Raw genomic sequence first — 8,093 nt, forward strand, 5'->3', positions numbered from 1 at the left:
GAGCACATCCATGCACCCACTTCTCATGAAGCAGGAAATCATAGAATCATAGAATCCTAGGGGTTGGAAGGGACCTCGAAAGATCATCTAGTCCAACCCCCCCTGCCAGAGCAGGGCCACCTAGAGAACATCACCTAGGAACGTGTCCAGGTGGGTTTTGAATGTCTCCAGTGAAGGAGACTCCACAACCCTCCTGGGCAGCCTGTTCCAGGGCTCCGTCACCCTTACAGTAAAAAAATTTTTTCTGATATTCAACTTGAACCTCCTATGCTCCAATTTACACCCATTACCCCTTGTCCTATCACTGGTCACCACTGAGAAAAGCCTAACTCCATCTCCCTGACACTCACCCCTTACATATTTGAAAACATTGATGAGGTCACCTCTCAGTCTCCTTTTCTCCAAACTAAAGAGCCCCAGCTCCCTCAGCCTTTCCTCATAAGGGAGATGTTCCACTCCCTTAATCATCTCAGTAGCTCTGCTCTGGACTCTTTCAAGCACTTCCCTGTCCTTCTTGAACTGAGGGGCCCAAAATGGCAAAACATCCCTTCTCTCTCTACCACAAATGTCTGCTACATTGCCTTTGATTCACCCCATTCCAAGCTGGGTGCTACCCTTTAAGCCATCCTCTCCCTCTAAGCCATCCCCTGTAGAGAAGCCAACTCTGGCCTCCCTGCTAGAATTTCTGTACTTCCTCCAGTGAGCTGCAACAGATATTGTTGACACCCTGCACACACCACTCTCCTCTGAATTTGGCTTCACAGATATTTGAATTGAATGGAATCTGCCACTTTGGGCAGGAGCATCATGGGACCCTCTTCAGCTTCTTGCATTCAGCCCTAGGTTTGGCTCTCCACAATAATTTTATTTTCCCCCTACAAATTTGGCAGCTCACTGTTCAGAGGCTTCTCTGCATCCTCAATGAATGCACTGATTGGCACAGCTACCAGCACAGACCTCTGTGTGCAGCCACCAGCACCCACTGCCACTATAAAAAAAAGCTCAATACTCCTGTAAACAATTAATCCCCAAGCCTGCCTCTCCACCTCTTGAGAAGCCAAGTGTTCTTGTGGTTCACTGATGCAGGAACTCATTCAAAACCTCCAAACCCCCACGTGCAAGTGAACTAACTGTACACCACCCTGACCCACCAGCTCAGGTACCCCTTCAGAGAGCTCAGATGCACTGCTGAGCTTTGAATTTCTCCTCTAAGAGCCAAATAAAACCCTTCCCTAATATTGTGTCTCCATTCAAGCCTCTAATAAAATTATTCTGTTGTTGTTTATAATGATTTCAAGCTCTTTGAACCTTCCTGGGATGCCACTGCAGCGAGCAGTGGCAAAAGGAACCCATTTGCTTCTGCAACTTGTATTTGTCTTTTATAGAATTGGCTGGGTTGGAAGGGACCTCAGAGCTCATCAAGTCCAACCCTTGCTCCACTCCCCCCGTGGTTCCCAGCCCATGGCACTGAGTGCCACATCCAGGCTCTTTTGAAATATCTCCAGGGATGGAGAATCCACCCCTTCCCTGGGCAGCCCATTCCAATGGCTGAGCACCCTCTCCAGAAAGAAATTCTTTCTAATGTCCAACCTAAACCTCCCCTGGCACAACTTGAGACCTCTTGTGCCCTCTTGTCTTGCTGAGAGTTGCCTGGGAAAAGAGCCCAACCCCCCCCTGGCTCCAACCTCCTTTCAGGGAGTTGTAGAGAGTGATGAGGTCTCCCCTGAGCCTCCTCTTCTCCAGCCTCAACACCCCCAGCTCCCTCAGCCCTTCCTCACAGGAATTCTGCTGGATCCCTTCACCAGCCCAGTTGCCTCCTTTGGGCCTCAATCTCCTTCCTGAATTTTGGGGCCCAGAACTGGACACAGGACTCAAGCTGTGGCCTCCACAGGGGCAGAATCCCTTCCCTGGACCTGCTGGCCACACTCTTCCTCATCCAGGATGCCACTGGGATTCTTGGCCACACTGCTGGCTCCTCTTCAGCTTCCTGGCAATCCCAGGTCCCTTTCTGCCACTCTGTGCCCCATGGAGCTCCCCAGGGGGTTGTTGTGGCCAAAGTGCAGGACTTGGAATGTTGAACCTCATCCCATTGGGGCTACACCTGACTCCAACCAGGATCCAGGGAGTTGTAGAGAGTGATGAGGCCTCCCCTGAGCCTCCTCTTCTCCAGCCTCAACACCCCCAGCTCCCTCAGCCCTTCCTCACAGGAATTCTGCTGGGTCCCTTCACAGCCTCCTTGCTCTTCTCTGGACCTGCTCCAGCACCTCAATCTCCTTCCTGAGCTGAGGGGCCCAGAACTGGACACAGGACTCAAGCTGTGGCCTCCCCAGGGCTGAGCACAGGGGCAGAATCCCTTCCCTGGACCTGCTGGCCACGCTGTTCCTGAGCCAGCCCAGGATGCCATTGGCCTTCTTGGCCACCTGGGCACACTGCTGCCTCCTCTTCAGCTTCCTGGCAATCCAGTCTTCATGTATCCTCCCTGGCTCTGATGTGCACACCTCAGGACTGAGCTGCCTGGACACCTTCCTGGAAATTGGCCTCTTAAAAGGACTTTTCCCCTCTAAATATATTCAGTGGCAGAAGGCAAATGAGAGTAAAAAGTCTTCTGAAATGGGAAATTCAGGCTACTGTCCCTGCAGACTAAATTTGCCCTTCACCCTCAAGTCACCAACTTTGGGTGGCTTGCTGGTATCTAAGAAACTCCAGTCCCTCCTGCAATGGCTCTGCTTTGGCCATCAAAGCCTGGATGTGCAGCAGCTTCCCCATCCCCATCCCCTCAGCATCTCCTCTTCCATCACCATGGAGCAAACTCTGCCCATTCCAAAAGTCACCCCTGGCCCCCCACTCACCCCTCCCAAGACCACACAGGATCTGTGATGGCAGAAAACAAGGACTATTGCCACAAGACCTTCATGCAACAGCTTTAAATACTCCCCGTGGCAAAGCCAAGGAACTCAGCTGTTCCCTTTAAGTCCTTTTCCCTGGTTTTCTCTTTGTGTGACATTTCAAGACTTCTTCAAATTCCTGCTGCTGCAATTCCACTTTTTAGGCTCTTTCCCCTCACAAGGATGCTGAGTGTGAGTTCATCACACTCAGTACAAAAACCAAGTGTATCTTTGAGAGCAATGCATTGATTCAAGTTCCATACTCTGGAGTAAATCAAAAGTTACTTCTCCCCTTATAAGGCCCTTTATGGCTTGTCATTTATGCTGTCGAAAAGCCATTTTCTCCCCCCAAACAGAAGCAGCTTCTCCAACATTAAATTTTTTTGCCCAGTTGCTTAAGGCATTTCCCCATCGTAACAAAAATCTCATTTTCAGCAGTGGAGGATTTCAAAGTCAGATCTCTGAAGTGTCAATGTTTCATGGATTAAACCATTTTAACCAACAATTTATTTCACTTATTACATGCTCAGGTGACTAACTAGTTCCCAGGAACAGAGGAGTTTCTGCACCTGGTGTAACCTCCTTAGAACTGAGCTCCTGAATCCTGCTATTGAGAGTTACCAAGGAGAAAGTTCTGTTGCATTTGGTTTGGGTTTTTTTTTCCTGCTAATTTTTATGCCAGCTTCTGAAAGAACATTTTCTTTTTTGACTGGCATTTTGCATTGTTTTGTTTGCAGCTATTTAAATGCATTGTTTTGACATCATGGGCATTTATACTCACTCCATCATTAATTGGGGCCAATTTCTTTGCAAAGAAACAAAATGCTCCAGAATAAATCCCCACACGATTTGCAACATTTTCTACACCAAAGCCAACTGTTCCAACTGCAATGGAGACTTATGGGGGGGGAATCTCAGAAAGGATGCAAAGCTCTGCTCTACCTGTGCTTGGGAAAGCTCTCTGCAGAAGCCACGAGGAGCAACTTGCCAGCCAGGATTTGGAGTCAGCTCTGAGCTGTGCTGCAAGCCAGGAACCAATAAATGTCACCCAACCCGCACAGAGTAGATTAGAAACCTGCCATTTGGATTTTGGCCATCAGCCTGTGCAGTGCAGCCACGACACCTCTCTGAATCCCTCTTGAATGTGACCAGGCTGGGGGGAAAAAAAACTTCGTTTGTAATTTAAAAATTACCTGAGCAGCTTAAGCTGCTCCAATGGTCAGGATTTTATTCCAAATCCCAGTTGTCTTCTGCCAGCTTCCAGCCACTGGATCCTGCTCCAGTTACTGCTGTCGTCCAAACTGGAAGGCCTGTTAACAGAGCAGGATTTTTTTGCTGAGACACTTAGGTACCATGGCTAAGTAAGCCCTTAATGCTCTTAGAAATTCAATAGTTAAAGTAGATAAAGGTTATCTGATACTCCAGTGACCTCAAAGTCTTCTCTGGTCACTGTGTCTCAGAAGAGCACCATCCATCATTTCTTCCTCAACTGATAATGCTACCTTCAGCCTTCCTAAAGCATCTGTTTAGTTCCAGCTTAGCAAATTGCCAGCCCCAGCCTCCAATTGTTTTGTCATCTGCACAGTGCACCATTTTTGCTTTTTTTCAGGTAGGCATTTGGTAAAAACGTTGAGTGTTTCCAGCCCCCCAATCCAGGTCATCCGAAGACTTTAAATAAAGTGCAAGGTCTAGATGGTACAGAGACAAAATAAAGTGCTGGGAAAGCTGAATTTGTTGGATAAAGGAGGTGCTGAGGGCTTGCAGCAACACAACAGACTGTGCTGATGGAACCCACCACATGGTCCTGCTGAACCTGGGGTTTAGTACCCTCTCCCCACTCCTGTCTTCTCAGGTGTTCTGGGCTCCCTGCAGCCAGCCCTGAATAAATCCTGCCCTGGTGAAAACTGGTTCAAATAATAGTCCTTAAATGTATAAAACCCAGGCTCTGGAAGGAGTTCCCAAGCACAGACACTGGGTTCTGGTTCCTGACATGCATCAGAGCTGTGCTCTGATTCACAGCAATGTGACTCAGAAGTAACTATGAAAGCCTTAACAGAAGCAAATCAAGGACAAGATATTTCTGTACAGAATATTTCTGCAAATTCGGTTTGGCTGCAGGTTAACATGTTTGATAAAAGCCTGCACTGGCCTGGAACAAGTATTACAAATATCCAGGCAGTATGCAAAGGCAGGTGAATTGCCTGGACCTTGATCTTGATAGAAAAGGAATTACAGAAGTCAAAAGAAATACCAAAGCATCTGGCTGCAAGCTCTGCAGGACAGCTCAGGCAAGCTGCAAAGAGCAGCAGTCGGATGCCCAGATGCAGTCACATCCCTGCAAGAATCCATCTCCCTGCCCAGACAGCTGCAGAGCAGCAGCAACATGACTTCTTTGATGAGAGAGATCAAAAATGGGATGAAACTCCAGCAAAGGTGTGATCACAGGGGATGGTACCCAAGGGACTTGAACCACCCACATACAACTGCAGAGCATCTCCACACTGAACACCCTGCTCTGTGCAACCACTCACCTGGAGCAAGGAGAGGAGCAGGAGGGAGTGGGGAGGCCGTTCTTGGCTTAATTTTAAGTGGCACACGGGAGTCAACTCAAAAAGCAGCTGAGATGCTGCCCAAGAGAAACCCTGGTGCTGCTCGGTTCAGCATCGCAGGGGGAAGCCAGGACCAAGCAGCAGAGTGACATCCAAGAGAAGCAAAATCAGTGTGAGGTTAATTAAGCAAAGTTTAAGGAGCATTAGAAGAGCAAATCAGGAGAGAGAAAAAAACCAACAGGACTGAGCACGTCAAAAAGCCATAGAATCCTAGAATCCTAGAATTGGCTGGGTTGGAAGGGACCTGAGAGATCATCAAGTCCAACCCTTGCTCCACTCCCCCCGTGGTTCCCAGCCCATGGCACTGAGTGCCACATCCAGGCTCTTTTGAAATATCTCCAGGGATGGAGAATCCACCCCTTCCCTGGGCAGCCCATTCCAATGGCTGATCACCCTCTCCAGAAAGAAATTCTTTCTAATGTCCAACCTAAACCTCCCCTGGCACAACTTGAGACCTCTTGTGCCCTCTTGTCTTGCTGAGAGTTGCCTGGGAAAAGAGCCCAACCCCCCCCTGGCTCCAACCTCCTTTCAGGGAGTTGGAGAGAGTGATGAGGTCTCCCCTGAGCCTCCTCTTCTCCAGCCTCAACACCCCCAGCTCCCTCAGCCCTTCCTCACAGGAATTCTGCTGGATCCCTTCCCAGCCTCCTTGCTCTTCTCTGGACCTGCTCCAGCACCTCAATCTCCTTCCTGAGCTGAGGGGCCCAGAACTGGACACAGGACTCAAGCTGTGGCCTCCCCAGGGCTGAGCACAGGGGCAGAATCCCTTCCCTGGACCTGCTGGCCACGCTGTTCCTGAGCCAGCCCAGGATGCCATTGGCCTTCTTGGCCACCTGGGCACACTGCTGGCTCCTCTTCAGCTTCCTGGCAATCCAGACTCCCAGCTCCCTTTCTGCCACTCTGTGCCCAGCCTGGAGCTCCCCATGGGGTTCTTGTGTTGAACCTCATCCCCTTGGGATCAGCCCAACTCTCCAACCTCTCCAGATCCCTCTGCAGAGCCCTCCTGCCTTCCAGCTGATCCACACTCCCCCCAGCTTGGTGTCACCTGAGAATTTGCTGATGAGGGACTCAATCCCCTCATCTGAAGCCTCGGCAGAGGTGGCTGCGCGACATCAGCTGCCTCAGCCATTTGTTAATGCTCAGTACCCAGCAGGGGCAGATGCTCTGGGGCTGAATCACAGGGATTTGTTGTGGCGAGTGTTGCCTCAGCACCTGCTGCACACTGAATGCATCCTCCTCTTCCTCTGCCTGCAGCCTCCCTGCCCTTCCTTGGTCAGCACCTCTCAGCAGCCACCTGTGTGATGGAGAACATGGGTGCTTGCTGTCTTGCAGGAGACAAAGAGTTAAAAGCACTGGCTGGAGTGATGAAGAGGAGAGGGGACAGGCCGGGGGGCAGGGGTGAAGGGGTCCATCTGGACACACAAGCATCGTGCCCTCCCCAGCTCACCACAGCTCAAGGGACACGATGCTTCTGCACCACTTCCTCCAGCCAAGGCTTCTGAGAAGAAGCTGGGGGCTCATGAAAGGACCTAAGCAACCCCCCTCTCACCTGAGACTCTCCTCTCCAGAGGAAACTGCTCCCCGATTGCTGCACACAGTGCCAGGAGCCAACCCCCACCCTCCATGGGCCCAACCCAGTGTGGTCCCCTTCCACAGACCATCCCATGATACTCTCTCCAGCTCCATCTCACCCTCCCACCAGAACCTTCCTCATGCACAAGGCTACGCTCATGTCTCAAGGAGGAGCTACACTTATTCACACTCTTCCTGGGGGAAGACCTCGTGTGAGCTTCTCTCACATCCCCCAGATTGCCAGAACCATTTTCCAAAGGCAGCTCCTTCTCCTGCTAAAGACCTGAGGAGAGCCTCCCGTGACATCACTCGATTCACACTGTCCCCAGATCTGCACCCCAAGCACTGAAGTCAAACCTGGGGCCAGGTGCAGTTCCTCTGAGGTCAGCTGGACAAGGTCATAACACGAGCAGCATCACCTTTAGGGCCATGTCCAGATCCAGGATGAAACTGAGGCAGAGCACAGGAATGTGATCTGACCACCAGAAAGCTGTTCCTCCCACAGCTCCTTCCTACAGAGATGATGACTAACAGAGACATCCTTCTTGCACAGCGTTTGTGCAGGAGAGCATTAAGGGTGCAGAAAAGCTCCACGTAAAAGCACGTGAGGAAGAGTTTATGCTGAGGTGCAAAACGAATGACCATGGTTCAGACCCACTAAAGTAAAAGGGGTTAACTTCTCCTCTAGGGCTGCAGGAAGGAGTCTGAGCTAGAAACACTTGGGTTGGCATGAGCAAGGAATCAGGTGTTATCATCTAATGGATGATAACGTGGATGGATAACAATGAATAAAGGAGCTCCCTGGGGGTTGCCATGGCATAGCTAAGACTGGGCACTGAGTTTACAGACTGCCAGCCAAGGACTGGTGCAAAGACAGACTTCACCCCAAATCTGATTCAGCTTCAAGTCTGAGTGAGGATGGGGTTTGAGTCAGAGAAGTACAAGCGGTGCCGCAGAGATGGAGAGGGCAGTGCTCAGCCCTGAGGACCAGAGACAGACTGAGCCACGCTGCTGGGTCACAGCCCAGCAC

This window comes from Heliangelus exortis, chromosome 27 (genome assembly GCF_036169615.1).
Source record: "Heliangelus exortis chromosome 27, bHelExo1.hap1, whole genome shotgun sequence".
Classification (NCBI taxonomy): domain Eukaryota; kingdom Metazoa; phylum Chordata; class Aves; order Apodiformes; family Trochilidae; genus Heliangelus; species Heliangelus exortis.